This window comes from Symphalangus syndactylus, chromosome 10, assembly GCF_028878055.3.
Source record: "Symphalangus syndactylus isolate Jambi chromosome 10, NHGRI_mSymSyn1-v2.1_pri, whole genome shotgun sequence".
Lineage (NCBI taxonomy): Eukaryota > Metazoa > Chordata > Mammalia > Primates > Hylobatidae > Symphalangus > Symphalangus syndactylus.
The window spans coordinates 39548702-39555614 of NC_072432.2; the positions used below are offsets into that span (position 1 = coordinate 39548702).

General features: G+C 53.0%; 1 pseudogene; it reads right to left on the reverse strand.

The window, feature by feature from the left end:
- Positions 1-414: 414 nt before the first annotated feature.
- LOC129491756 (transcription factor BTF3-like) lies at positions 415-901 on the reverse strand (annotated as a pseudogene).
- Between the last annotated feature and the right edge of the window lie 6012 nt (positions 902-6913).

Sequence of the window (6913 nt, forward strand, 5' to 3'; positions counted from 1 at the left end):
CATAGTTTAAAAAGTTACAACTGCTATTGATTAAACATACACACACACAAAATACAAGATAAACGAAACACTAGGGAAAATCTTTGCAACATGTGAAAAATGCCTATTAAAATATATAAATGGTCTTTCAAATTTATTTTTACTTTTTTACTTTTTACTAGGCAAAGAACTTTATTAACCTTTGTTTCAAACTTTATTTCCCAGCTTCCGCAGCTTAATTAGCTAAAAAGAATGATTATGTATAAGCGAAAACTGAAAAGCGCTACAGTGTCCAAGGGGCTTGGGCTTAGAAGTATTAGAGATCTAGATTTTATCAGATCCATGAACAAAAATTTCTTAAAAAGCAGTCATAATAGAAAATAGCAGCTCCCAGTAACTTCTTCAAGTTTTATCTTCTTTAGAAGTCGACTCAATTCAGCTTGCCTCATTCTTGGAAGCCTCATCAAAATTCTCCACAATTCTGGAACTCCATCATCGTCATCCTCTCCAGTAGCAAGTGGTGCTTTTCCATCCACAGGTTGTTTGGGCAGAACTTCAGCCAGTCTCCTTAAACTAGTCAGACTGTCTGCACCAAGCTGGCTTAAGACACTGGGTAGCATTTCTGTCACCTGCTTTGCCTCAGCATAACCTGTTATGGTGAAAGTGTTCACTGCCAGCGATGCCTGAAATTTAGGGTTGTTAAAGTGGATCACTGTTCCTTGGTTTGTAAACATATTCACCTTTTCAATACCAGAGATATTGTTTACTTGTAACTTCTTTAAGGAGAATTGAAGCTTTTTATCATCGGCTGTGGCTGTTCTATGGACCGCCTTCTTCTTTCTGTGAGCAGTTCCTTTCCCACCAATGAGCACTTGTGCCTGCAGTTTGGCGAGTTTTCCTGGTTCATGATCGTTTCTTTCATCTTGTTGGAGCAGATAAGGGGCTGCTAGGGGGACTAGGGTTGGTGCTCAGGGTATCTCGGGTGGATCAGCTGAGATTAGGCACACACATTCGGGGATGCAAGATGGCAGCTAGAGGGAGTCTTTCAAACTTATAAGAAAAGAAGGAACTTACCGATCAGAAAATGGACAAAAGGCATAAATGGACAGTTCTCAGAAAAAGAATGTCAAAGGATGAATAAAAATATGAAAAAATGCTCAGCCTCACTATTTATAAAAATTTGTTCCTTTACAAAGGTATAATTGACAAATACAAATTATATATGATGTGACATTTTGATATATGTATACATTGTGAAATGATTAAGTCAAGCTAATTAACATATCACCTCTTATACCTTTTTTTGTGGTGAGAACATTTAAGATCTACTCTCAGCAATTTTCAAGTGTGTAATACATTATTATTATCATCATCATGCTATACAATAGATCTCCAAAACTTATTCATCCTGTCTAACCAAAACTATGTACCCTTTGGCCAACATCCTTCTCACTCTTCTACCTGACCTCCAGCCCTTGGAAACTATTGTTCTACACTCTGTTTTATAAGTTTGCTTTTTTGAATGAGATCATGTTCTTTGTGGGAACATGGATTGAGCTGGAGGCCATTAGCCTTAGCAAACTAACACAGGAACAGAAAACCAAATGCAGCGTGTCCTCCTTTCTAAATAGGAGCTAAATGATGAGAACTCATAAACACAAAAAAGGAAACAACAGATACTGGGGCCTACTTAAGGGTGGAGGGTGGGAGGAGGGAGGAGGGAGAGGAGCAGAAAAAATGACTATTGGATACTAGGCTTAGTAACTGGATGACGAAATCTGTACAACAAACTCCCATCACACGAGTTTACCTATATAACAAGCCTGCACATGTGCCCCCAAACCTAAGATAAAATTTAAAAAAAAAAAAAAAAAAAAGGAGCACACTGCGATTCAAGACTCACTTCTCAAAAGAAAAAAAAGCCATGTTCTAAGGGAAGCTCAGACTTTCAGACTCTGTTCCTGGTTGTAATCAAATTATCTTTGTCTGTAAACAAACACCTTCTCCAGGGGAAGCTATAGATAGATCGTCTCATCACCAGTATGTCTCCAACTTTAATGATCAATTGTTTCCATTCCTTAAAAAGTTCACTTTTCCTTCCTTCCTTCCTTCCTTCCTTCCTTCCTTCCTTCCTTCCTTCCTCTTTCTTTCTTTCCTTCTTTCCTTCCTTCCTTCCTTCCTTCCTTCCTTCCTTCCTTCCTTTCTTTCTTTCTTTCTTTCTTTCTTTCTTTCTTTCTTTCTTTCTTTCTTTCTTTCTTTCTTTCTTTCTTTCTTTCTTTCTTTCTTTCTTTCTTTCTTTCTTTCTTTCTTTCTTTCTTTCTTTCTTTCTTTTCTTCTTTTCCCTCTCTGGCCCAGGCTGCAATCTACTCGGCTTGCTGCTGCCCACGCCGCGGACTCCCTGGGAATGCCGGCACGCGCCACCGCCTGCCTTTTCGTTGCAGGCACACGTTCGCCATCTTGGCCACGCTGGTAGCCAGGTCCTGACGCCGAGTGCCCTGCCCGCCTCAGCCTCCAGAGGTACTGGGACTGCAGACGGAGTCTCGCTCACCCAGTGCTCGGTGTTGCCCGGGCTGGAGCGCGGTGGCGTGGTCTGGCCTCGCGGCAGCCCCCGCCCCCCAGCCGCCTACCTTGGCCTACCAGGGTGCTGGGATTGCAGCCCCTGCCCGGCCGCCGCCCCATGTGGGAGGTGGGAAGCGCCTCTGCCCGGCCGCCCCATCTGGGAGGTGAGGAGCGCCTCTGCCCGGCCACCCACCGTCTGGGAAGTGAGGAGCGCCTCTGCCCGGCCACCCACCGTCTGGGAAGTGAGGAGCGCCTCTGCCCGGCCGCCCCGTCCGGGAGGAAGTGAGGAGCGCCTCTGCCCGGCCACCCACCGTCTGGGAAGTGAGGAGCGCCTCTGCCCAGCCGCCCCGTCCGGGAAGAAGTGAGGAGCACCTCTGCCCGGCCGCCCCGTCCGGGAAGAAGTGAGGAGCGCCTCTGCTTGGGCGCCCCGTCCGGGAAGAAGTGAGGAGCGCCTCTGCCCGGCCTCCCATCGTCTGGGAGGTGAGGAGCGCCTCTGCCCGGCCACCCCGTCTGGGAAGAAGTGAGGAGCGCCTCTGCCCGGCCGCCCCATCCGGGAAGAAGTGAGGAGCGCCTCTTCCCGGCCGCCCCATCTGGGAGATGAGGAGCGCCTCTGCCCGGCCACCCATCGTCTGGGAAGTGAGGAGCGCCTCTGCCCGGCCACCCATCGTCTGGGAAGTGAGGAGTGCCACTGCCCGGCCACCCATCGTCTGGGAAGTGAGCAGCGCCTCTGCCCGGCCACCCATCGTCTGGGAGGTGAGGAGCGCCTCTGCCCGGCCGCCCCGTCCGGGAAGAAGTGAGGAGCGCCTCTGCCCGGCCGCCCCGTCCGGGAAGAAGTGAGGAGAGCCTCTGCCCGGGCGCCCCGTCCGGGAAGAAGTGAGGAGAGCCTCTGCCCGGCCGCCCCGTCCGGGAAGAAGTGAGGAGCGCCTCTGCCCGGCCGCCCCGGCCGGGAAGAAGTGAGGAGCGCCTCTGCCCGGCCGCCCCGTCTGGGAAGAAGTGAGGAGCGCCTCTGCCCGGCCACCCATCGTCTGGGAAGTGAGGAGCGCCTCTGCCCGGCCACCCACCGTCTGGGAAGTGAGGAGCGCCTCTGCCCGGCCACCCACCGTCTGGGAAGTGAGGAGCGCCTCTGCCCGGCCACCCACCGTCTGGGAAGTGAGGAGCGCCTCTGCCCGGCCACCCACCGTCTGGGAAGTGAGGAGCGCCTCTGCCCGGCCACCCACCGTCTGGGAAGTGAGGAGCGCCTCTGCCCGGCCACCCACCGTCTGGGAAGTGAGGAGCGCCTCTGCCCGGCCGTCCCGTCTGGGAAGTGAGGAACGCCTCTGCCCGGCCGCCCCGTCTGGGAAGAAGTGAGGAGCTCCTCTGCCCGGCCGCCCCGTCCGGGAAGAAGTGAGGAGCGCCTCTGGCCACCCATCGTCTGGGAAGTGAGGAGCGCCTCTGCCCGGCCGCCCCATCTGGGAAGTGAGGAGCGCCTCTGCCCGGCCACCCACCGTCTGGGAAGTGAGGAGCGCCTCTGCCCGGCTACCCACCGTCTGGGAAGTGAGGAGCGCCTCTGCCCGGCCACCCACCGTCTGGGAACTGAGGAGCGCCTCTGCCCGGCCACCCCGTCTGGGAAGTGAGGAGCGCCTCTGCCCGGCCGTCCCGTCTGGGAAGTGAGGAGCGCCTCTGCCCGGCCACCCATCGTCTGGGAGGTGAGGAGCGCCTCTGCCCGGCCGCCCCGTCCGGGAGGAAGTGAGGAGCGCCTCTGCCCGGCCGCCCCGTCCGGGAAGAAGTGAGGAGCGCCTCTGCCCGGCCTCCCATCGTCTGGGAGGTGAGGAGCGCCTCTGCCCGGCCACCCTGCCCGGGAGGAAGTGAGGAGCGCCTCTGCCCGGCCGCCCCGTCCGGGAAGAAGTGAGGAGCGCCTCTGCCCGGCCGCCCCGTCCGGGAAGAAGTGAGGAGCGCCTCTGCCCGGCCGCCCCGTCCGGGAAGAAGTGAGGAGTGCCTCTGCCCGGCCGCCCCGTCTGGGAAGTGAGGAGCGCCTCTGCCCGGCCGCCCCGTCCGGGAAGAAATGAGGAGCGCCTCTGCCCGGGCGCCCCGTCTGGGAAGAAGTGAGGAGCGCCTCTGCCCAGCCTCCCATCGTCTGGGAGGTGAGGAGCGCCTCTGCCCGGCCACCCCGTCCGGGAGGAAGTGAGGAGCGCCTCTGCCCGGCCGCCTCGTCTGGGAGGTGAGGAGCGCCTCTGCCCGGCCACCCATCGTCTGGGAGGTGAGGAGCGCCTCTACCCGGCCACCCATCGTCTGGGAGGTGAGGAGTGCCTCTGCCCGGCCACCCATCGTCTGGGAGGTGAAGAGCGCCTCTGCCCGGCCACCCATCGTCTGGGAGGTGAGGAGCGCCTCTGCCCGGCCGCCCCATCTGGGAAGTGAGGAGTGCCTCTGCCCGGCCACCCATCGTCTGGGAGGTGAGGAGCGCCTCCGCCCGGCCACCCATCGTCTGGGAGGTGAGGAGCGCCTCTGCCCGGCCGCCCCATCTGGGAAGTGAGGAGTGCCTCTGCCCGGCCACCCATCGTCTGGGAGGTGAGGAGCGCCTCTGCCCGGCCACCCATCGTCTGGGAAGTGAGGAGCGCCTCTGCCCGGCCACCCATCGTCTGGGAAGTGAGGAGCGCCTCTGCCCGGCCACCTATCGTCTGGGAAGAAGTGAGGAGCGTCTCTGCCTGGCCGCCCTGTCTGGGAAGTGAGGAGCTCCTCTGCCCGGCCGCCCCGTGTCTGGGTAGAAGTGAGGAGCTCCTCTGCCTGGCCGCTCCGTCTGGGAGGTCTACCACGGAGGCCAGAAGCAATGTGGGGGCTGGACGTGGTGGCTCACGCCTGTGGTCCCGGCACTCTGGGGGGTGAGGCGGGTTGATCACTTCGGGCTAGGAGTTCGAGACCAGTCTGGCCAACTTGGCGAAACATGAAGAATACAACAGACAAACCAACCAACCAACTCAGTGACAACAAAACAGGTCTACCCTGGAGTCATACTCTAATTTTTTCTATTTTCCTCCCTTTCTGATCCTTTATCCCACTTTCTTTTTCTTCCTCTTCCTTCTCCCTCTTCTTTGTCAAATAGAGGATTGAGTTATTATCACTGATCCATATAAAGTCCCTCTCTCATTTATTTTAACTCCCACCCCCATTTCTATTCCCCGACTTCCCATGTGCAACCTTCCTAATATGTTTGATACGCATCTTTTTGTTTGTATGTATTTTTAGAAAATGTTTATTGTTTTTGTATGCAAAAAAATTAATAAAAAAAAGTAAAAAAAAAAAAAAAAAGTTCGCTTTTTTTAGATTCCACATAAGAGTGAGATTATGCAATATTGGTCTTTCTGGTTTATTTCCCTTGTCACCTATTTATCACAATCAGACTTCCTTCTTTTTTAAGGGTGAATCATATTCCATTGTATATATACCATATTTTCTTCAGTCATCTGTTGACGGACACTTAGGTTGTTTCCACCTCTTGGCTATTGTGAATAGTGCTGCAATAAACATGGGAGTGCAGAGATCTCTTTGATATACTGATTTCATTTCATTTGGGTGTATACCCAGGAGCGAAATTGCTGGATCACATGGTAGTTCTATTTTTAATTTTTTTTTTTTATTATACTTTAAGTTCTGGAATCCATGTGCAGAACGTGCAGGTTTGTTACATAGGTATACACTTGCCATGGTGGTTTGCTGTACCCATTAACCCATCATCTACATTAGGTATTTCTCCTAATGCTATCCCTCCCCTAGGCCCCCACCCCCCAACAGGCCCCGGTGTGTGATGTTCCCCTCCTTGTGTCCGTGTGTTCTCATTGTTCAGCTCCTACTTATGAGTGAGAACGTGTGGAGTATGGTTTTCTGTTCCTGTGTTAGTTTGCTGAGAATGATGGTTTCCAGCTTCATCCATGTCCCTGCAAAGGACATGAACTCATCCTTTTTTATGGCTGCATAGTATTCCATGGTATATATGTGCCACATTTTCTTTATCTATTTTTAATTTTTAAAGAACACTTTATACTGTTTTTCTATAATGGCTGTACTAATTTGCATTTCTACCAGCAGTATACAAGAGTTTCCTTTTCTCCACATCCTTTTCAATACTTGTTGTTAACAGCCATTCTAACAGATATGAGGCAATATCTTATTGTACTTTTCTATTGCATTTCTCTTGTCATTCATAATGTTGAGCATTTTTTTTTTTTTTTTGAGACAGAGTCTTGCTCTGTTGCCCAGGCTGGAGTGCAGTGGCGCGCTCTCGGCTCACTGCAAGCTCCGCCTCCCAGGTTCACGCCATTCTCCTGCCTCAGCCTCCCGAGTAGCTGGGACTACAGGTGCTCGCCAACACGCCCGGCTAATTTTTTGTATTTTTAGTAGAGAC